The 22,631-nt window shown below is 43.4% G+C and overlaps 1 protein-coding gene across 1 annotated transcript in view; it reads right to left on the bottom strand.

Annotated features, from left to right (window-relative positions):
- Positions 1-18,132, bottom strand: part of LOC145407011 (uncharacterized) — a 186,090-nt gene extending 167,958 nt beyond the window's left edge. The window contains exon 1 of the mRNA XM_080278025.1: positions 18,105-18,132. The gene's annotated coding sequence lies outside the window, so the exon portion shown is untranslated. The remainder of the gene's footprint in view (positions 1-18,104) is intronic.
- Between the last annotated feature and the right edge of the window lie 4,499 nt (positions 18,133-22,631).

Below are 22,631 nucleotides of genomic sequence, written 5' to 3'. Positions count from 1 at the left end.
AGAAATGTAAATAATGTAAATAAAACAGAGAATGTAAATAGAAATGTAAATGAGGAGTAATATAAGAATACAAGTATATATACTAGGAGTAATGAAAGTGAAAGTTTCACTCTCGCATGTATGAATACTATGAGTTATGAAAGTGGAAGTGACAGATTTGCTCTCAACGCTAGTATACAAGACGAGAAAGTGAATGCTATGTATTTTATTGAAAGAGAAATTGAATGCCTACAGTGACAATAAACTACTATTACTGAAGGAAACTTATGGATAAAGACTGCAGATAAATATAAGTGTTATATAGTAATAGAAATATAAAGTGTGAGTGTTTTTATGAATAATAAATGACAGAATACCAGTGGGAAGGTCATATGCGCTCGTAATTTTCATTGCTTTCACAGTTTTTTTTTTTTTGAGTATGGATTCCAAACTATTTGAAAATCACAGAATAGTGTTTCTAGTGATAATATCAGGCTGTGGTAATCATATTACAGGGTGTCGGGAAGTGTAAAGTGGAGACTTTGTTACCCAACTTCAGAAGTCTCCACAAGTCCTACGGTACTCGACGAAGGCTCAACAAACATCCCAGGAGAAAGCTAAAGGTATGTGCCATATGTATATGTAATTATAATATTCTAGGACTAATAACTGATTTTTGGCAAATATTTTTACAAAGTCTGTCAGAGCGCGAATATCCTAGCGGGACACGCAAGTCGAGCCAAAACAACCCCGCGGTTTAGGGGTTAATAATCGCAACAGCGACCATGACAGACGGACACCATCTTAGAACACCATTTTGGGACTAATCTACCCTTATCACAGCTGATTTATCTAAACCTAAACCAAATTATCCTAACTTAACCTAACCTGATTTATTTTAGCCTACTCATCTATTGCCTTCTTTACTCCTGCACAGTTGCTGACTTTTTATACGGGTTTCATTTACCCCTGCGTAGAGTACAACCCTTGTGTGGGGAGGCTCCCCACACACAGCTCTTCTCAATAGGGTGGAGTCAAAGGCTTTTTGTCTCATTAACTCTCCTCCTCTTACTGACTCCCTTCAAACTCTGTCTCTTTGCCACACTGTTCCATCTTTATCTCTTTTCTATCACTACTTCAATTATCACTGCTCCTCTGAACTGTCTGCTTGCATCCCTCCACCTCTAAGACGGACGCGTAGCACCCGTCTAGCAACAAACTCTCAACCCTTTTCTGTCCAACTCTCTAATGCAAGAGTTAAGGGTTACTCCCAGTCCTTCATTTATGCAACAGGTCAACTTTGGAACTGTCTCCCTCTGTCTGCATTTCCTACTTCCTATGATCTCTAGTTTTTCAAATGCAGTGTGTTCAGGCATCTCAAAATGAACGGATCTTGATTTTTTTTTCTTTTTTTTTTTTCTTGAAAGAGATGATTGCGGCCTCCTGGCCATTGGTTCCTTCTTCCTCGCACAAAAAAAAAAATAAATAAAATAAAATAAAAAATAAATACTGTAAATAACTGACCCCAATCCAAATTTTCATAACTTACCCTAATTTATGCACCTACCCAGTTTTATAATCTAACCTAACCTAACCAATTTTAAACTAATCTAACATAAACTTACCTAACCAAACTAATTTTCACCTACTTTAACCTAATCTGACCCTGCTGGTTTTGGTATTTACAGATCTGTGACACCATCATAATGCAGTGTGAGATGCCTGGTAACTCTCATTTATATAAATCTTATTTTCCTTACGTACTGATGGATCCTCTTCACACTTGAAAATGCACTTAAGTACACTTCTACAGTCTCTGAATCATTGTGAAGGCAGATATATATATGTAATCCCTCCAGTATCCGGACGCCCATTTTCCGGACATCCCCAATAACCGGACATTTTCGTCCCGAATCCTATCTATCTATCTATCTATTGCCAGTCGCCATAATCCCATAAGAGGTGGCCATTTGACTTTGAGTTATATGATTTACAGGGAGGGACATTAACCCTGCACCGACCCACTCGTTGACACGTAGGGAACACGTATGGTTTGGTTATATATCCAATATTCCCAAAATGGGCCAAAAACAGCAAAAAATTTGAAAAAAATCTGACTTTTTTCCCACCCCTAATTTGAAATTGCCGTGTGGCGCCGAACAGCTGTTACACCATGGTCCCTTCATCCCTTCCTTCGTCCCCCCTCCCCTGTCAGGGTTGCCATTTGGTATTTTTCATTACCAAATGTGGGCCAATTTGGTAATGACAAATTCGTTTGGTAATGAATCAGAATAATACAATACCAATCGGATTTTTCACATGTATGAGGATACACAGGATGGAGATGGTGAATTGTTTGCTCTCTAATATATATATACAGTATATATATATATATATATATATATATACATATACAGTAAATACACAGAATTTCCTCATATTTTGACGCATTTTACTTTGATGTCTCGTTTTTCATGCTAGAAAAAATCTTCCGAGTTGGTTTCACACTTCACCAGTTTCCCCGCACTTCGATGCTCCCAGCCGGCAGTCGACACTCAGCAGAAGACGTGTACCAATGCTTAGTCTAGACACTGTCTATTTTTCTATGCAATGGTTTTCCATGATCTTTATACAACAGGTCCAGCAGGGCAGTAGACACACATGAGTTTGTTATTGTTTATGATTGTAACGTATGATCTTCAGTCGTGTCGTGCTACTATTAACGAAGAATCATTACATGTTTCTCGTAACACTATTTATTTTTGTTTTGATGGACAAATACATGAAATGGATGTAAAATAAGGCTTATCAATATTTAAGGAAGGAAAGAATATTAACCATCCCAATACACAGATGGTAGACTCAGACCACCAATTTTTTGTTCTATTTGACTGTATTACAGCCTTTCTTTCTTGTAGCAGTGAGTAAAATAATGTTGATATAATTTCTCCCTTCCTTTTAGTGACAAAGAGGGCACATAAAATGACCGGGGTTTTTAGCACATTAACAGACCTTGGGGAAGTTTTCCTGGGCCTACCAGACCGTGGTTTCTTTGTAGGAACATCACCACTATTTTCCACTCGGTAACGGGCACACCACCTCTACACTGTCAGCCGAGCCACACCAACCAAATCACTAATCTCCTTCGTGGGGTGGCCTGCCTCCTTTAGAGCAATGATCTGTGATATTATTTCACTCGACAATTCACGGGTAGGGGCCACAGTAAAGTAGCGAAAGCCAAAACACTGCGGGTCACTAGGTAAAAAATGGCGCAACAAGAGAGGGAGGAGCGGCCGGGTTCCCCTCTCTCAAGCAGCCCGCAGGCAACTGAGGCGCCAGACAACCAGTGCACAGTAAGGCCTCAGGCTGCTGTGACGTCATGTTAGCTCCGAAAACTTCTGGCTAAATTTTTTCCCCAAAAAAAGGATGATTCTTTTTTCGCCAAAAGCAATGCGCGCCCTGACATAGGTGCACAATACTTTTGTCGAGCGCTGTACATATATATATAAGTAGGCTCGCACAGTGCGCGAATCACATTGTGAGCGTATGACCAAAAATCATAACCAAACACCTTGATTGTGCGAGTTTACCTCACAGAACGCGAGGTAGAGGCAGGGAGTGGCTCAAAAACGCCATTTTCCATTAGTATGCGACCCCCCCCCTCACACAACGCGTCCATCGTCACATGTCGTCATGTTGATGCACAGAAATTCCTGGGCAATCTTCTGCACAGCTTGGGGTACAAGGCAGTGGGCGTGCCATAACAGTCCCGGCTCGTGCACAGTGCGGATCCGCTCTCTACAGCTAACCTGTTGTGTACAACGTAGCATTTTTTTTTTTTTTTTTTTTTTGCTGCTCCATCTTGCCCTGTACTTCGCCACACCATGGCTCCAGCCCCAACAACTTCTGATGCACACAACCAAGTTAGAGATTATCAAGATGAAGGAGGAGGGACAAGGAAACATTGCCATCCGGAATGCACTGGGACTGGCTGAATCAACAGTGAGGACAGTGTGGAAAGACCGCAGTGCCATAAGGGCTCTAGTGAAGACGTATGGTGCATCTGACCTAGACGGCCGTTTGCGGGTGGGAAATCATGAGATGATACTAATGGAAAGGTATCTTGCCACCTTCATAATGTGGAAGGAGAAAGAAGGTGTTCTACTGAATGGCAGATTTATTTGGAACCAAGCCCAGCTCCTTTACAAGGCAGCATCTCGCAAGTTAAACGTGGACAAACCTTTCATGGCATCGGTTGGATGACTGGACCGTTTTCTGAAGCGCAAGGAACTCCGTCACATCAAAGTGTCTGGTGAACGTGCCTCTCCCGATGAGCTTGTCACGAGAGAGTAACCTGCGATATTTAGAGCGCTTCTTGAAGTAGGACAGTACACCAAGGACCAGATCTACAACGTCGATGAAACGTCGTTATACTACAAGGCCAGGCCTAAATCAACTTACATCGGTAAAAAACAGAAACAAGCCCCTGGTCGCAAGCTCCAGAAGTGCAAGATGACGGTAGTGTTCGCTGTAAACCTGTCTGGGAGCCACAAGATGAGGCCAGTTGTTGTACACACAGCTTCACACCCAAGGTGCTACAAAACTGGGGGAGGAGGAGGCTCTATCAGTAGAGAGGTGACCTGCAGTCCTACCGGACCCAGGTTCAAATCCTCGTTGGGGAAGGGAACAGTTTAAGGATTTGAATTTCATAAAAATCAGACTTTACTGACCTATCAGATGACCCGCTGACATGTCGTAAAAATACCCCCTCTAATACCAATACACCAGTCCTGTATGAGACAGCCCTAGCATGTATTCAATATGGACGGTGGGTGTTAGCACCCAAGTGGTGACATGTGGAGGTGTGTGGTATGAAGGAGGACTACTGGGCCTTGAAAGCAGGCTGTGAAGCTTAAGCCCAGAGTCCAAAAAAAAAAAAAAAAAAAAAAAAAAAAAAAAAAAAAAAAAAAATCACGAACATGGACGCAACTGGCGTGTACTGGTACAAGTCTGCAAATGGTTGGATGACCGGAAACATTACAGTAGACTGGTTAACAAGGCACTGCGTCCCCGATGCCACGGCCAAGTGTTGGGAACTTGACATTCCATTTCAGATGCTCCTTGTGCTGGACAATGCACCAAGTCACCCTCCATACCTAGAAAATCTGCACAAGGATTGTCGTGTTGTGTTTCTGCCACCCCAGACGACGTCACTAAGGCAGCCACTGGATCAAGAACTGATCACCACTGTGAAGCACTTCTACCATAAGCAAGTGTATGACTACCTATGCAGGAAGACCGACACACAAGAGGAGCTTCATGCCCCACAAGATCACGACAAAGACCTCAATGAGGCACCTGCTCCCGTACCATCTCCCCCAGCAGCTGTATCCCAACCCTCCACAGGTAACCTGACTGTTGAGGCATTTTGGTGTTGTTTTATAGTGAAGGACACAGTTGACTTTCTCCTACAAGCATGGCACCAGATTACACCTCCAACGGTGAACCACGCGTGGCAAATGCTCATGCCTCACTTGTGCACAACCCACGAGACGGCCATTCAACCACTGGCCAAGGCTGAGGCAGCAACACTGACAGCAGAACAAGCTGTACCATGTTTCGAGGTTACATTGGCGGACATACAGGAAGTACACGCTGCTAATGAGGAACAGCCTCCCGAGGAAGTGTTGCAATGGACAGATGGGGCTGATGCAGAGCCTGACACCAGGCAGAGTCAAGTTGAGCAGCCTAGTGTGATGGAGGGGAATACAGAGCTGTGTATGTCAAGAATAAGCAAGATCCTTGCTGCTGTGGATAAGCTCAAGGAAGAGGTGAAGGAACAGGAAGTGAGCAGCCTAAGAACAGATGAAGTTCTGGTAGGTATCGACAAACTCTTCCGTTTCTACACAGACAGACACAGGCAAGAAATAAACAGAAGACAGATGCTCATAACAAGTTACACACAGCAGGCTCAAGTTAGTGAAATTGAGGAACCAGCTACATTGTCCGCTCCTGTTCTTGTTGAGGATGATGAGGATGCAATGTCAGAAGTGTCAGCATTGGACTTCGAGGGATTTAAGGCCGAAGTGAGTGACTTTGAGGCTCCTGGGGAAGGTGCTCAAGAGGAGTCTGTGGAGGGAAGTGTTGCTGCGGCGGTAGGTGCAGCAGGGGGTGTGGCACTGTAAATGTTGCCGTGCCTTGGAACCCCTGGTATTTAAGTCCATCAGGCTTGTTGTCTACTGTTGTTAAGGTGACTACCCATATTTTTGTTATTGCAGCTATATCTGTAGTACAATGTCTGAAAAATTTGACCTTTATTATGTTTCTAAGGGTCAAAAAATGTCCAGGTATTTAGGAAGGGAAGAGGTTGTGTAGATCAGATATTCATTCTTAGATCTTTAGTGGAAAAGTTTCTAGAGAAGGGAAAGAAGTTGTATGCGGCTTTCATGGATTTGGAGAAAGCATATGACAGGGTGGATAGACAAGGATTGTGGAAAGTGTTAAGAATATATGGAGTAGATGGGAAGTTGTTGAATGCTGTGAAGAGTATGTATGATGGTGCTAAGGCTGCAGTGCGTGTGGATGATGAACTAAGTGAATTTTTCTCTTTGAAAGTTGGTTTGAAACAGGGATGTGTCATGTCTCCATGGTTGTTCAATCTGTACATGGATGGGGTAATAAAAGAGGTACAAGGTAGGGTAGTGGATGTTGGAGTGGCCCTGGTGAGAGAGGATAGTGTTTGGAAACTCCCTGTACTGTTGTTTGCAGATGATACTGTGTTGTTGAGTGAAGATGAAGGGGAGCTGCAAGGCTTGGTGGATGAGTTTGAGAGAGTGTGTAAGAAACGGAACCTAAAGGTGAATGTAGGGAAGAGTAAAGTGATGGTCTTTGAGAGAGGTGAAGTCAGTGAATGTATAGCGAGGTTGGATGGTGAGGAATTGGAAAATGTGAGTACGTTTAAGTATTTGGGTAGTGTGATGAGTAAGGATGGAGGTTTGGAGGGTGAAGTGCTTGAAAGGGTACAGCAGGGAAGAAAGGTTGCTGGTTCCTTGAAAGCAGTGATAAGAAACAGGGAAGTAAGCATGGAAGTAAAAAAGTTACTACATGACAGTATTGTGATACCAACTCTAACGTACGGAAGTGAAGCTTGGACGTTGTTGGAAGGACACAAGTCAAGAGTGAGAGCAGTGGAAATGAGTTATTTAAGAGGAGCTTGTGGAGTCACGTGGAGAGACAGGCTGACGAATGAGGATATAAAGGAGCATTGTGGTGTTGATGTGGATGTGATAGGAAGCGTTGTGAGGAACACACTGAGGTGGTTTGGCCATGTGGAGAGGATGGAGGGTGAAAGACTGACGAAGAGAGTGTATGTGAGTGAGGTGGAGGGTGGAAGAGGGAGGGGGAGACCGAGGATGAGATGGAGGGATGGGGTGGAGAGGTATATGAGAGAGGGGGGTGTGAGTTGGGAGCAGGGTAGTGAAATGGCGGGGGACAGGGCGACTTGGAGGCGATTTGTTTGTGGCCACCCCAAACGGGATTGAGGCGTCTGGCAATAGATAGATAGATAGATGAGGAGGTACCGCCCATATGTAATTTTTCCCATAAGATTATGTATTCACAGCGCGCCAATTCACAGTGCGCGAGGACCAGGACCGCCCAATCTCTCACGCACTGTGCGACCCTACTGTGTATGTATATATATATATATATATATATATATATATATATATACTGTATACAGTGAGTCCTTGAAATACGAAAACTCGAAGTACGAATTTCCGATGGTACAAAAGCGATATATGTAGGACAAATTCCACAATACGAAAGTATCTGTCTCGATGGTACGAAAAATTATACAAGAGGAAATACGAAAAATTCAAAATGGGCACGCTGCACAGTGCCGCGCTCACTTGTGGAGAGAAAACGAACTAACCCCTCTCTGGTAAACACATTTTCGTGCACTTCCCAGTCGAGTCACGTCTGGCCTTTCCTCTCAGCTTCACTGTACGTTACACTGTTTTTCACCTATTCGTATTTTCTCCATGCCTCCCAAGCGCCCTGCATCATCTCCAGCATCCGGGGAACCAGCTGCAAAGAAGAAACAGCATCGTACTCTCATTCTTGAGAGGAAGTTGGAAATAATAAGATGCCATGAGGAGGGGCAGGGAGTCTCGGAGATTGGGCGAGCTTTAGGCCTTGCACCATCAACCGTTGGGACTGTGATGAAGAAAAAGGAAATGTACAAGAAGATGGCCACCTCCTTCTCTTCATCTTCAGCTGCCTGCCAAGCCACAAGGACCTGCAGCTGTCGCACGGACTTAGCACCATATCAACGACACGAATCTCCAGCCGCAGCACAGGTCTATATTTAACTGTACAGTGTACTAATACTACAGTAATTAGTTGTGTTTAATTTTTTTATGTCTGTACAATAGTATAGTACTGTATACACGTATTGCATACTTCTAAATAGGAGGGGTAAAGTTTTAGTGGGGGTCCAATGGGGTCCTGGAATGCATATCCCCCTTTATATGTATATTTCAATGGGGAAAATTGTTCCGATATATGAAATTTCGGATTACGGAAGGTTTTTTTGGTCCCTATCCCTTTCGTATTTTGAGGACTCACCGTGTGTACAGTATATATATATATATATATATATATATATATATATGATGAATGCGCTTTTGAAACTTTTTAATGTGGCTTGGGATAATGGTGGAATTCCAGAAGAGTGGAAAAATGGAGTGATTATAAAAATACCAAAAAAGGGAGATTTAAGTGTGTGTGGCAATTGGAGGGGGATAACTTTGACACCTGTAGTTGCAAAAGACTTTTCCAAAATCTTGTTGAACAGAATAGAGCCAGTAATTGATAAAATTTTAAGAGAAGAACAAGCGGGATTTAGAAAGGGTCGAGGTTGTAATGATCAGATTTTTATTGTAAGGCATCTAATGCAACAAGCTAATGAGATGAAAATGCCACTTAACATGTGTTTTGTGGATTTTGAAAAGGCGTTTGATATTGTTTCACGTGGAGCTATGTTGAAAATTATGAGATTCTATGGTATACCAGAAAAGTTTGTAAATATTATTACAAGCCTGCATGAAGGTACTTTTTGTAAGGTAATGGTGGGTGGTTCTTTGAGTGATCCATTTCAAGTTAGGTCAGGAGTGATTCAAGGAGGAGTTCTTTCGCCATTGTTGTTTGTTTTGGTTATGGATTATGTTATGAAAAAGGTTGTAAGGAGAACAGGTGCAGGAATTAACTGGACAGAAAATAAGAAGCTGATGGATTTGGACTATGCTGATGATATTGTACTGATTTGCGGAAGTATTTACGAGATGCAGAGGGTGCTCGATTGTCTGGTGGAGGAAGGAGAAAAAGTGGGATTGGTAATAAATTGTGGAAAGACTGAAATTATTAATATGAATGTGGAGAATCAAATCGATTGTGTAATTGGGAATAATGTGGTGAAGAATGTAGAAAACTTTAAATATCTGGGAACGATTGTATCATCTAATGGATCATTAAACAATGAAATTGAGGAGAGGATTAGACAGGCTTGGCGGGCTGTTGGAATGTTGAAATCTGTTTGGAATAATAATATGCTTTCGGTACATACTAAAGTGAAAATTTACAAGTCCATGGTTAGACCAATTTTAATTTACGGGCATGAGTCATGGTACAGTACAATTGCAACAGATCAGAAAGTATTAGGATTTCAGAATAAAATACTGAGAAGGATTCTTAGGGTAAAGTGGCAAGACAGAGTTACAAAGGAAAGAGTAAGGGATATTACGAGAGTGGAACCAGTTAATGAATATGTGAGACTGTCTCGCTGGAAGTGGCTGGGGCACATATACAGAAAAGAAGGTTGTTTAATACAGGATGTGCCAGAGTGGATTGCTAGAGGAAGAAGAGGTAGAGGTAGGCCGAGGGAAACCTGGTTGAGGACAATGAAAAAAGAAGCAGGAAAGGAGTGTTGGTGGGACCTGAAGGAGATGGCAAGAGACAAATATTGGTGGAGAGAGTTCATTGAGGCCCTATGCATCCCGTGGGGTGCCACAGGAAATGATTGATTGATTGATTGATATTTTTGTAAATATTTAAGAGGTGGTAGCATATCTAGAAGTGTACCAAAATAAGATGTGCATTGGAGGAGTTCGGCAGCCAGTATGGCTCTTGGTGGTAACTTCGTTGGAGTGATGGTACCGTATGTAACCAGTGCAATGAAATATTGAATCAGCACTTTTAATGAGATAATAATATAATTTTTCTCACCATACAGATTCATACACACCTAATATTTTGAAATCCAGTAAAAAAAAAAAAATTGTGTTTAATTTAGCAACTGTGTAACTATTAATAGCAACAACTGGGATTCAGAGCAAAAACATGCTAAAGATGGCAGATATTTCCCATTTACATCGCTAACACGCCTTGACAGACTTCTATTTTGCATAAATATTACCTTCCAGTACAAATAAATGTATCTGCATGTTAAATAAATAATTTTACAGGCAAAATGTCTATCAAGGTAAATTGTTGAGCTTAAGGAAAAACACTTCCACTAACTTTGACCAGTGTTCTCTCAAAATCGTGATTTTTTAATTATGAGTTAAACACAAAATTTGACTGGATGTCAGATAATCAGGTGTGTCTGAACCTATACGGTGATAACAGTTATAACACTTTCTAATTAAAAGTGCCGATTCGTTAAATGAAGGCCAATTCGGTATTTCATCGCACCCGTATGTATCTTAATAACTAATATTTTACGACAGATGCAGGTCTTCAAAATAATTTAATAGAATTAGTCCTTCTCATGTATATGTTTCGTAGATTACAGACCCTGGGCATTTTTTTAAAATTTACGTGTGAAACATACATTTTTTTTTTTTTTTTTTTTACTCCTCCGTGGCCACCGGCGTCGAATGACGTTTAGCCGATCAATGGCCGCAGGCATCGTTTGAGCGCGGCCTATAAAAAACTGCAAAAATTTTTGGGAAGTGAACGAACATTCTGAACGTCTTCACACTGACCTACACTACACTCCCATACACCTCATCAAGCAGTTCAAAGCCTGCTGCTATGATGAGTGGATTTTCGATTTTTTCGCTCCTAACCATGCCTAAACAAGCACAACTACACCCATTATCTCGACCCAGGCAGAACATATCATCTTTGTCCTCTCTTGCAAATCACACACAACCACCTGCTTACGATTATGAAGTAATACAGGCACATACAAAAAAGACATGATAATAAGTGAAAAATACATTTTTGTCTTGGTATCTTTACCTATTTGCTCAAGTTTGTTGCAATGGTTTGGATCATTTGATGCAGTGCAACTCGTAGAAAACTGTGGAAACGTTTGGGAAGTGAACGAAAATCTGGGACATGATTCTGACCTTGACTTCACCCGCTCACATATCATCTGTTAATTCACCACCTGCTGTCATGACGAGTGGATGTACAATTTTTTCGCTCGTGGCCATGCCTAAAAACACATAGTTACACCCATTATCTCGACCCAAACAGAAAATACAATCTGTTTCCTCCCTTGCAAAACACATACAACCACCCTGTTTACGAGACAGCAATATATATTGCGAAAATAAAAAGGCAAAATGATAAAGATGAACATAAAATGAGAGAAAGATGACCACGTTATTACGGAGAAAATACGTTTTCCCCCGTCTGTAAACTTATTTATTTCTGCTTTGTATCTGTATTCATAATAATTAGACTTCTGAAACTGCATTACAATACTATTTTTAACCATGCTCGTGGTGTTGGAGCTCGAAGTTGCGAATCAACCTCAACATTGCTAATCGGATCTGACCCTCCACTTTATTCTCCTGTGGAAGAGTCTAGCCTTGGAGGACGTGCAGTTTTCTCATTTAGGACCGCAAATTCAACTCTTTCGCACCCTTTTCCATGCATGGGCACAACTATAACGTAAAAAATAATTTGAAACTATCATAAAAATATTTTATATCATAAAGGTGAAAAAGTAACATAATAATTAGCACAACATTTCAGCACCATTCGTATTGTTTTGGGAGGTAAAAAAAAAATAACAACAACTGCCCAGTTGAGTTGCGGCACGCCCCTGGGCAGCGGATATCAGTTGCCAATATTTCTGCAACTTTCGCTCTCCATTGTAAGCAATAAAATACGTCTAGGAAGCTGGGATTTGCACTGTTAGGTGCATCTGAACTTTCTCTTCAATATCTATCTATCTATCTATAGCCCGACGCCCTAATCCCGCAAAGGGTGGCCGCAGACAAAACGCCTCCAAGTCACTCTGTCACCCACCATTTGACTCCCCTCCCCCCAACTCACCCCCCCCTCCCTCATATACCTCTCAACTCCATCCCTCCACCTCATCCTCGGTCTACCCCTCCCTCTCCCTCCCTCCACCTCACCTACATACACCCTCTTAGTCAGAGTTTCATTCTCCATCCTCTCCACATGTCCAAACCACCTCAGTGTATTTCTCCTAATCTTTTCAACCACATCCACATCTACCCCACAACGTTCCTTTACTTCTTCATTCGTCAACCTGTCCCTCCACGTCACTCCACATGTTCTTCTCAAGTAACTCATTTCCACTGCTCTCACTCTTGACTTGTTCCCCTCTTGCAAGGTCCATGCCTCGCTTCCATACGTCAGGGTAGGGATCACAATACCATCATGCAGTGACTTCTTAACTTCCATACTCACCTCCCTATTTCTCATCACTGCTTTCAGTGTGCCAACAACCTTCCTTCCCTGCTGTACCCTTTCACGTACTTCATCCCCCAAAGTTCCATCCTTACTCATCACACTACCCAAGTACTTGAATGCACTCACATTCTCCATATCCTCACCATCCAACCTCACTGCACACTCTGTGACTTCATTCCTCTCAAACACCATAACTTTACTTTTGTTTACATTAACTTTCAGCTTCCTTCTCCTACACACTGTCCCAAATTCATTCACCAAACCTTGCAACTCCCATTCATCTTCACTCAACAATACTGTATCATCAGCAAACAGCAACACCGGAAGCTTCCAAATCTCACCCTCATTCATTAGGGCCACCCCCACATCCACTGCCCTACCTTGTACCTCCTTTACAACCCCATCCATATATATATTAAACAGCCATGGAGACATTACACACCCCTGTTTCAGTCCCACATTGAGATCAAAGAACTCACTCAGCTCACCATCCACTCGCACCGTAGCCCTAGCTCCCTCGTACATACTCTTCACAGCACTCAACAATTTCCCCTCCACTCCATATATTCTTAATACCTTCCACATACCTTTCCTATCTATTCTGTCATAAGCTTTCTCCAAGTCCATGAAGGCAGCGTACACTTTCCTTCCCTTCTCTTGATACTTCTCCACTAAACATCTTAGAACAAATATCTGATCTACACACCCTTTTCCCTTCCTAAATCCCCCTTGTTATTCTCCAACTAGCTCCTCTGTCATATGCCTAACCCTATCAATGAGTATTCTACCATATATTTTACCAGTCACACTAAGAAGGCAAATACTCCTATGGTTACCACATACTTCTCTCTCCCCTTTTCCTTTGTACAGAGGAACAATAATTATAATTCAATATGGCAAGAAAAAAAAAAATCAATTTTCGGAACTTCAAAAAATGGCCCAGGCGTCGGCCTGGTGTGCACGAAAAATTCCAGGCCTTCGGCCACGGAGGGATTAATGCATGGAAGAAGGAACCAAAGGCAAAGTACAGCAATTGGGTGATAATCAGAGGGATGGGAATGGTCACCCTTCTTTGGAACTGGCTGAATTAAACTTCAAGCAAGAAGGAAAGGTACAAGTTGATAGACACAGGTGAAAGATTTTAACTAGGTAGGATGTGAGCACAAAAGCACAGTTCTTGAGGACAACAGGAGGGACCCCATCAGGCCAATATGCCTTGTGAATATTGAGGCAAGTGATGGTAGAAAATATGTAAGTTGAAATTTTCATGCCAGAAATGAGGAAGTCAGAGGGAGGAAGTGATAGACGAACAGCACTGGAATGGTCTAAAGTGGAATTGGAGGAGAAACTCTGAGCAAAGAGTTCTGTTTTATCAGTAGAAGAAATAGTTACAATGTCAACAGAGTGGAAAAGAGGAGGCATGGATAATGAGGTAAAACTGTTAGAAAGGTTTTTTGGCAAGGTATCAGAAGAAGCTGGAAGAATTCAAGTTGGAGAGTTTAGAGCATCCACCCACTCAGTGTACAGTAGTGCTACTCTGATTTTACGGTAGCTCTACACGGAGTGGTAAGCCAAATGATTTTCTGAGAACCAAGATACCATTTACAGTGCCGGGTGATAACCTTATTACTAACCAACATGTGTTCCCTACGTGACAACAAGTGGGTTGGCGGAGGGTTAGTGCCCCTTCCCGGAAAACAACTAACTAAAAAATGAACAAGAAGCCTCGGATCAGGACTGACCAAAAGTTGACGACTAAGGATCGAACAAGGGACTTGGTACAGATGGCTACATGGAATGTAATGGGTGCAAATGATGAGGTGAAAGAGATTGTCCAGGTGCTTGAGGGTGTGAAAGTGGATTAACTGAAACTAAATGGCAAGGGGCTAGTGAGAGAGAATGGGAGTATGGATGGGGTATATGCATGGGAGTAGGTGAGAATGAGAGGGCAAAAGAAGAAGTGTGTATTGTTGTGAGTAACAGATGGAAGGAGAATACTGTATAAAAGAGTATGGATCAGTTGGCTCAAGGATTGTGTGGGTAAGATTGAAAGTTGGACTACAAATGTGGGTGGTTGTGTGTGTGTATGCGCCAATGCAAGATCATGCAAGCAGAGTGAGAGAAGAGTTCTGGACAAATGTCGAAGCATGAATGGAAAAGTTTGAAAGGAATGAGAGAGTGATTTTGATTGGGGATATGAATGGAAAAGTTGGGAATGTGAAGGTGGACGGAGTAGTTGGTGGTGGGGTGTGCCTGCAGAGATGGATAAGAATGGCAGTGCTTTAGTGGACATTTGTGCTGGGAGGGGGTTGGTGATAGCCAATACCCTCTTCAGGCACAAAATGATCCACAGGTATACGTGTCGAGTGATGAGAAGGGTGGGTGGTGAACTGAATGAACGGAAGGCAATGATTGATGATGTGTGTGTAGATGAATGGATGAGAGGGTGTGTAATGGATGCAAGAGTATATAGAGGTTGGGGGAGTGGACTTTCTGACCACCACTTGGTAGTGGTCAGAATCAAAGTCCAAACAAAATGGAGAAACAGGAGAAGGTAAGGACAGGAGGAAGTAGCTCATACAATGAGAGTCGAAAGATTACAAGAGGACGGAAAAAAGGCACACTATAAGAGGGAATTGGTGAAACGATTGGGTAAATATGGATTGGAGCAGATGGAGGACGTGGAAGGTGTGTGCAAGATATTCACAGAAGAAATCTGTGCAGCATGTGAGGTGGTGTGTGGGGTGAAGAGAAGATGAAAGGGGATGCAGGGAACAGCATGGTGGAACAAAGAGGTGAGACAGGCTGTGGAACAAAAGAAGAAAGCATACAGTGAGTGGACTGGAAAGAGGGGCATGGAAGAAGTTGAGAGACAGAAGAAAGAGTTATACGCAGAGAAGAAGGGAGAGGTGAAAAGATTAGTAAGAGAGAGTAAAAAGAAAGTGGATGAGGACTTTGGAAGGAAGTTGAGTGTAAGTTGGAGGAAATGTAAGAAGATGTTTTTGAAGGAGGTAAAGAGAATTAGATAGGGTGGCAAAGAAGTTAACTGGGGAGTGAAAGATAAAAATCGTAGATTACTAGTGGAGAAGGGGAAAAAAGTGAGCAGATGGAAAGAACACTTTAAGGAATTGCTGAACACAAAGAATGAAAGTAATGTGAGTGTAAGTGGCTGGGGAATGGCTGGGAGACAGAAGGATGTGAGATGAGACCAATGCGGCACGATATACCCTTCAAACACCATCTGAGTGTGTTATCTATCAAGGATTAATACATATCTTTATGTACATCAGACAGGATTTTTAAAAATACGGTGCAGATCAGTAAAATAACCCTCAGCAGAGACACTGATTAAAATAAAAAATTCATATTCCATAAAATCAGAGTTATAGCTACAAAGTGAAGGGCAATAATGTACCCTTCCTCTTACTTTTTTTTTTTTCAACAGTGGAAAATGTATGTTTTACTTTAAGCAACAGACGAACCTCACCAATTCAATTGCTATTATTCCAGTTTGTTTAGTATATAAGGAACTTGGTGATAAAACAAGGAGAAAAAAGTCAACGAGCAGCGGTGCAATCAGCGTGGTATGTCTGTTGATGTATTATAATTACAAATCATAATAGACAGATAGATAAATAGATAGATAGACAGCCCTATGCGAGCCTGGGAAAAGGAAATGAAAAAAAATGTCATAAAGATGACTAAATGTCATAAAAGACTTTGTGGTTCCTTTGTGGTTGAGTTATATATATATTAGACTTATGGACGAGCGGTTTTTATATCTTGGAGTAGCTTCCCATTTGTCATGTAGTGACAGGAGGGGTAAAGAATAGTATGGGACTATTTTTATTTGTCTTGGAAATATTAACAAGTCTCTGTCTCGTTCTCGCTCCCTCTCTCTCTCTGTCTCAAGTTGCTAAGCCCTTCTCCCCATTACCTGCCTGTTCTAAGGCTTGTCTCCTTCTGAGCTCTCTTTCCTAAATTCTGGTGTAGCAGGGGTGTGTCACATGTGTTCCTTGTGAGTGGAAAATTCTAGCAGCCTGTGTGTGAGTATGTGTGTGTATGGTCACTAGGTCTTTGTTCACGGTTGGACTGCTGACAACTAACTGCATCATCATCTGTCGTCAGCTTTTCCTCAGTGTAACTTGCAAGCTCATTTCCTTTTCCCAGGCTCACATAGGGCTGTCTATCTATCTATTAATATATCTATCTATTATGATTTGTAATTATAATACATTGATACTTGGTGGTCAACGGCCATACTTACTTGATTTAGTGCTACATATTTCATCCTTAAACTTTATTATTCTCTTTCTGTGTCTGCCCTTCTCTCTTCCTTTATCTCCCATCATTTGTATCACATTTATTTCTCTTCTTTCCTTTTCAGGTGGCTGTACATTGAATGACATGCCCAGTGGTTTCCTGTAAGCCAGGAAACCATTTACAATGCTGGGTGATAACCATATAACCAAGCCATACGTGTCTACAAATGGGTTGGCGCCCCTCCCTATAAAACAACTAACTCAAAGACAAATGGCCACCCCTTACGGGATCATGGTATCTCGCTGTATATAGATAGATAGAAAGATTCAACAGAAACATTTGTGAACTTCCTAAAACTTGCTCAAATTTTGGTTGTTATGTCATGTTAGGTTAAACTCCTGGGTTAGGTTAGGTTAAACTGCTATGTTAGGTCTGGTTAAAATGTAACATTAAGAGGTACAAAAAGGTGACCAGAACATACAGTCTGTTAGAGGTGACTGCCACTACACTCTAGAAACAAATGATAACACAGAAGGGACATGACTAAAAACAATATGGTAAGAACTCTAACGTGAAACGTTCATTCACCACCAAAGAAATAACCAGAAAAATATCAAGAGAATCACGTTGAACTGATTTCATTTGGTACTTGTGCTGCTTAATGCGGATATTTACCCAACATTTTTTTAAAAGCCACTACGTAGGACACAGTATAAAAATTTATAAACAATGCTGTCAAAAGAAATTTGGAAATATTGTACCCGTCCTCCCATCATGTCTTACCTCATGTTTTATCTAATGTGGAGAGGGTACTCAAAGATTCACACAAATAAATCTACTAAATGAGCAATGAGGTGGTGATGGAACTAGAGAAGAACATGTAAATACATTTATTTGGTGTAAATTCTGACTCAAGATAATGCAGTCTGGAACAGGGTTTCTAGCCTCTTGTCTTGCAGCACTCCAACACTACCAACAAGGCAACTAACTAAATGCCCAGCAGCACTGTGTAAGTATGAATAACTAGTATTCCTGTCGTACACTCGGACTACACTGTACAATGGATAATAGTGTGTAAATTTAAAATGTAAATCAGGCCGGGCCGGAACACAAGCTGCACCCCTTACCTTTCAGACGCCATCAATACTCGGGAGTAGCCGAGTATCGCAGTCACAGTCAGGGTATTCTCGTTTTTTTTTTTTTTTGTTTAACCTAAGCTAACCTAAGTATCTTGTATTTTTTTACGTCCAGATTTTCTTATTCCAGAACTTAAATATATCACATAGCTAAAAATATTATATAAGTTTACACAAATGTATTGTCCAGGGCGGGATTCGTACTTTAAGGCAGACTGTTCTAAACTCTCTCTCTCCCCCCCCTCTCTCTCTCTCTCTCTCTCTCTCTATATATATATATATATATATATATATATATATATAATTTCGACTTTTGATTCGGTATTCCGATATTATACCCAACACAAGTAGTGGTCACCATTCGGTTTTATACATTACGCAGCTCAGCCCGCTAAGCTTCTGCACTATAGTTAACTAGGTTAGGTTAAGTTTAGTTAGCCTATGTTATAGCTGAATCGCCTAAAGAACTGCACAATGCATTAAATGGGGTACATGGAACATATGAAAGTTAACTGTTAATACTAAAATAGTTGTGTGTCCTCAAGGGTCAGGTTCCGGGACATCGGACATTTCGCTGTAAGGACGATTCGCCGTCACGTCAACAAAATCAAGACTGAAATACCCGCCGCCGCCGGACCACTCACCCCGCCACCCCCCACCCCACCACAGAGCCACCACCACACCACCACCCCAGGAGGACACCACGGCGGAGTTAGTGACCCAGGACGGACACCTATCCTCAGAGCCCCTCTTCCCCGCAACCGTCACAACACCAGGTGAGCGGCAAAAGGCAACGAGCCTGCTGGCGGGGAAACCCTCGGCAGGTTCGGGGTGGGGCTGATCCAGGGTCAGTCCCAGGCAACACCGCGGTACGGCCACCGTACGTACCGGGGAAGGAGCGGCCACCGTACGTCCTTCAGTTGTTTCCCCCTGTGACACCGCCATCACGGACACCGTACGTGAAGGGGGAGGGAGCAGCCACCGTACGCCCTCAGTCACAGCCACCTCTGGGGACGGCCTCGGGGCGTTAGTTATTGAACGCGCCCCGAGGCAGAGAGAGGAATAGTGGAACCGCGTTCACGGCCACCTTAAGTGACGGGGAGGGAGCGGCCACCGTACGCCCCTCATCCACTATTACCTCCTACGGGAGTAACGCCTCAGTTACTTCCCGAAGGGCAGGCAGGCCCACGGCTACGGCCTTAGTGCTTGCAAGGGTAAGCAGACCCTCGGCTACGGCCCCACCACGTACCGGAGAGGGCGCTGCCCCTGTGCACCCCTCTCCTGCCTTTTCCCCCTTTGGGAGCAACACCGCGTTCACAGCCACCGTACATGACGGGGAAGGAGCGGCCACCATACGCCCTTCAGTTGCTTCCCAGTAGGTGGGCAGGCCCACGGCTACGGTCTTAGTGCATGACAGGGTAAGCAGACCCTCGGCCACGGCCTCAGCACGCACCGGAGAGGGCGCTGCCCCTGTGCACCCCTCTCCTGCCTCTTCCTCCTTCGGGAGCAGCACCGCGTTCACGGTCGCCGTACGTGACGGGGAAGGAGCGGCCACCGTACGCCCTTCAGCTGCGAGCCCTAGGAGTCACAAAACCGAGTTCACGGCCACCGTACGTGACGCGGAGGGAGTGGCCACCGTACACCCCTCATTCGTGACTCCGAAGGCTCTTCCGGAGCAGGAGGTCCCTTGCGATGCCGACCCCTTTCCTCTCGGCTGCGTGGGACGCCCTTTGTCTCCACTGGAGCGATTCCCCATAGGTGCTGGCGGAGGGGTGGTGTGGCCCAGTCCAAACCCTACCACTTACCCCTGGGAGGTCCTTGTCCCTGACGGACACCCGACGGAGGCGACGCCGCATTCCACCCCTGACGGCGCTTCTTCCTGCAGGCGGCTGCAGTCCCCGGACTCCCTGGTCTGGCCAGCAGTCCCCAGGCCCAGACCACCCAGGCTCCCTCTCTCCTATGAGCCAGAGGCGCCAGGCCCGCCTCCTGCAGCTGTTTGGCTCCAGTCCCGAGGGACACCCCACAGGTCGAGGCCCTCAGACCGGAGGGCCACCCTGCACCCCATCGGCGCGGCCCCTGTGTGAGGGCCGCCTCTCAGGTCGAGGCCCCCAGAGTGGCGGGCCTCCCTGCACCCCAACGACGACTACCACCCGGGCAGTGACGCCCCTACGGACAGCGCGCTGCCCCCTTCAGGAAGGCTTCCCGTCGGGCCCCTCTCTCACGCCCAGGACGCGCAGCAAGTGATACTCAAAGGAAATACGGGTACGTAGTGACATTGATACAGTGAACAATCACCACAGTAGTGTATAGTGAGAGAGAATAGAGTAAGGCCCGAATGATAAGTGAATAACATATAGACCCATTCAGTGCACAGTGGCCCGATACCTGGCAGAACAGAAAAGACCATATACAGGAGGGCATAAAGAAAACGTGGGGTAAGTAACTCCCGCGAGTGACGCGACCCGCATTCTACCCACTTATGGTACAGTACTATTCGTTTCCCCCACTCCTGGTCCCGTCCTCCCATAGTGAAACAGACTCAGTGGATTAAACGCCATCTCTGCCAAAGTGTATTATTCGGGTACTGTAATATCTATAATAAATATCCCTGTATAAGTGAATAGTGACTTACTGTGTGTGCCATCTTATCCATTGTATTAAAGGCTAATTCTGTATTCCCTGTCTTTCACCAGAATATCTCTTTGTGTATATTGTCACGGTGTCAGAATTAAGGTAATAGATGTGTTAAGGTGTACTGCCTGGTTTTTATGTCCTGTTCCTCTGTGGGTGCTTTACTTCCGGTCCGGAAAGAGGGCCCCGCTCAGTAGCTGGTGTTCTTAGGACGAGAAGTCGACTTAAAAATACAGCATAACAAAACGTTTATTTCATGGAGAGGCCAGGGCCCATGGGAGAGGCTATCTCCGCCACGAGCGTGTGACTATGGCCGCCATATTAAAACACCCGCACTCGTCGCTTATAATACAAAAAAATATATATGTGGATTACGATTTTTTTTTTTCTGTCTAGTTCAATGAATTATATGGGATACATTTAACCAATGAGTTTTAAACAACGCCATAGGTTGCTGCAGTGCAGAACTTACCCTTTATGGCATTACGCAGAGAAAGGTAATGGCAGAAAGAGAAAAAGATAGTTCTTACCTCATTGTATCTTTACAGGAATGAGTCAAGCTCGTCCTGTCTCGTGTCTTAAACCATTCTTATCATATATCTTAAATTTATGAATTGTTTTGGCACACTATTTCATCCGGTAGTGCATTGCACTGATGTACTGTACAGTATTTTGGAAACAAAATTTCCTTACGTCTTTATCGCCTCTCTTCTTATGCAGTTTTTTGCAGTGTCTTCTTGCTGATGCATCCTCATAGGTTATATATTTATTTATGTATATTTTCTGCTTCCCTGATATGCGTTTATATGGCATAATCATGTTTCCTCTTTTCTCCCCTATTGTGTTGGCAGATTCAGTTTTTCTAGTCTTTAGTCATAGTTTACCTCCTCTCTTCCTATTTCTCCCATCTTCCCTGTCACTTCTTATTGCTTTTCTTTCCTTTTCAGGTGGCTTTCACTGAGTGACAAGCCAAATGGTTTCCTGCAAGCCAAGAAACCATTTACAACGCTGGGTGGTAACCATATAACCAAACCATACGTGCTCCCTACGTGTCAACAAGTGGGTTGGTGCGGGGTTAGTGCCCCTCCCCGCAAAACAAATAACTCAAAGTCAATGGCCACCCCTTATGGGATTATGGCGTCTGGCAATAGATAGATAGATCCCTTAAGCTTGGTACCCATCTTGTAGCGGCCCTTTGAACTTTTTCGATTTTATCTGCTTTTCTTGAGATGAGGATTCCAGACTACTGATGCATACTCCAGGGTTGGTTTGATGATAGATGTTTTCTTTCTCGTGTCTTCATCTATGTATGTGAATGCGATTCTCATAATTGCAAGCAGTGTATACATGTTCCTTACCTTCTCACATATGTGGTCAGCCGGAGATAGTCTGTTATTGATAATCACACCTAAGTCCCTCTTTCTGATATGTGTAGGGTTTTACTTCCTAATTTATAATCCCAATCAATGGCCTTTTCCCACTTTTACCAAACTTGATTTTTTTTTTTTTTAAATAACAACAGAGGTTGGGTTGAAACAGGGATGTGTCATGTCTCCATGGTTGTTCAATCTGTACATGGATGGGATAATAAAAGAGGTACAAGGTACGGTAGTGGATGTTGGAGTGGCCCCAGGTGAGGGAGGATAGTGTTTGGAAACTCCCTGTACTGTTGTTTGCATGTGATACTGTGTTGTTGAGTGAAGACAAAGGGGAGCTGCAAGGCCTGGTGGATGAGTTTGGGAGAGTGTTTAAGAAACGGAATCTAAAGGTGAATGTAGGGAAGAGTAAAGTGATGGTCTTTGAGAGAGGTGAAGTCAGTGAATGTACAGCGAGGTTGGATGTTGAGGAATTGGAAAATGTGAGTACGTTTAAGTACTTGGGTAGTGT

Source organism: Coenobita brevimanus, chromosome 72, assembly GCF_032717465.1.
Source record: "Coenobita brevimanus isolate Jiangsu-jjx chromosome 72, ASM3271746v2, whole genome shotgun sequence".
NCBI classification, from domain to species: Eukaryota; Metazoa; Arthropoda; class Malacostraca; order Decapoda; family Coenobitidae; genus Coenobita; species Coenobita brevimanus.
Note: the sequence above shows the minus strand (reverse complement) of the source record. Positions and strands in the feature narration are given on the sequence as shown.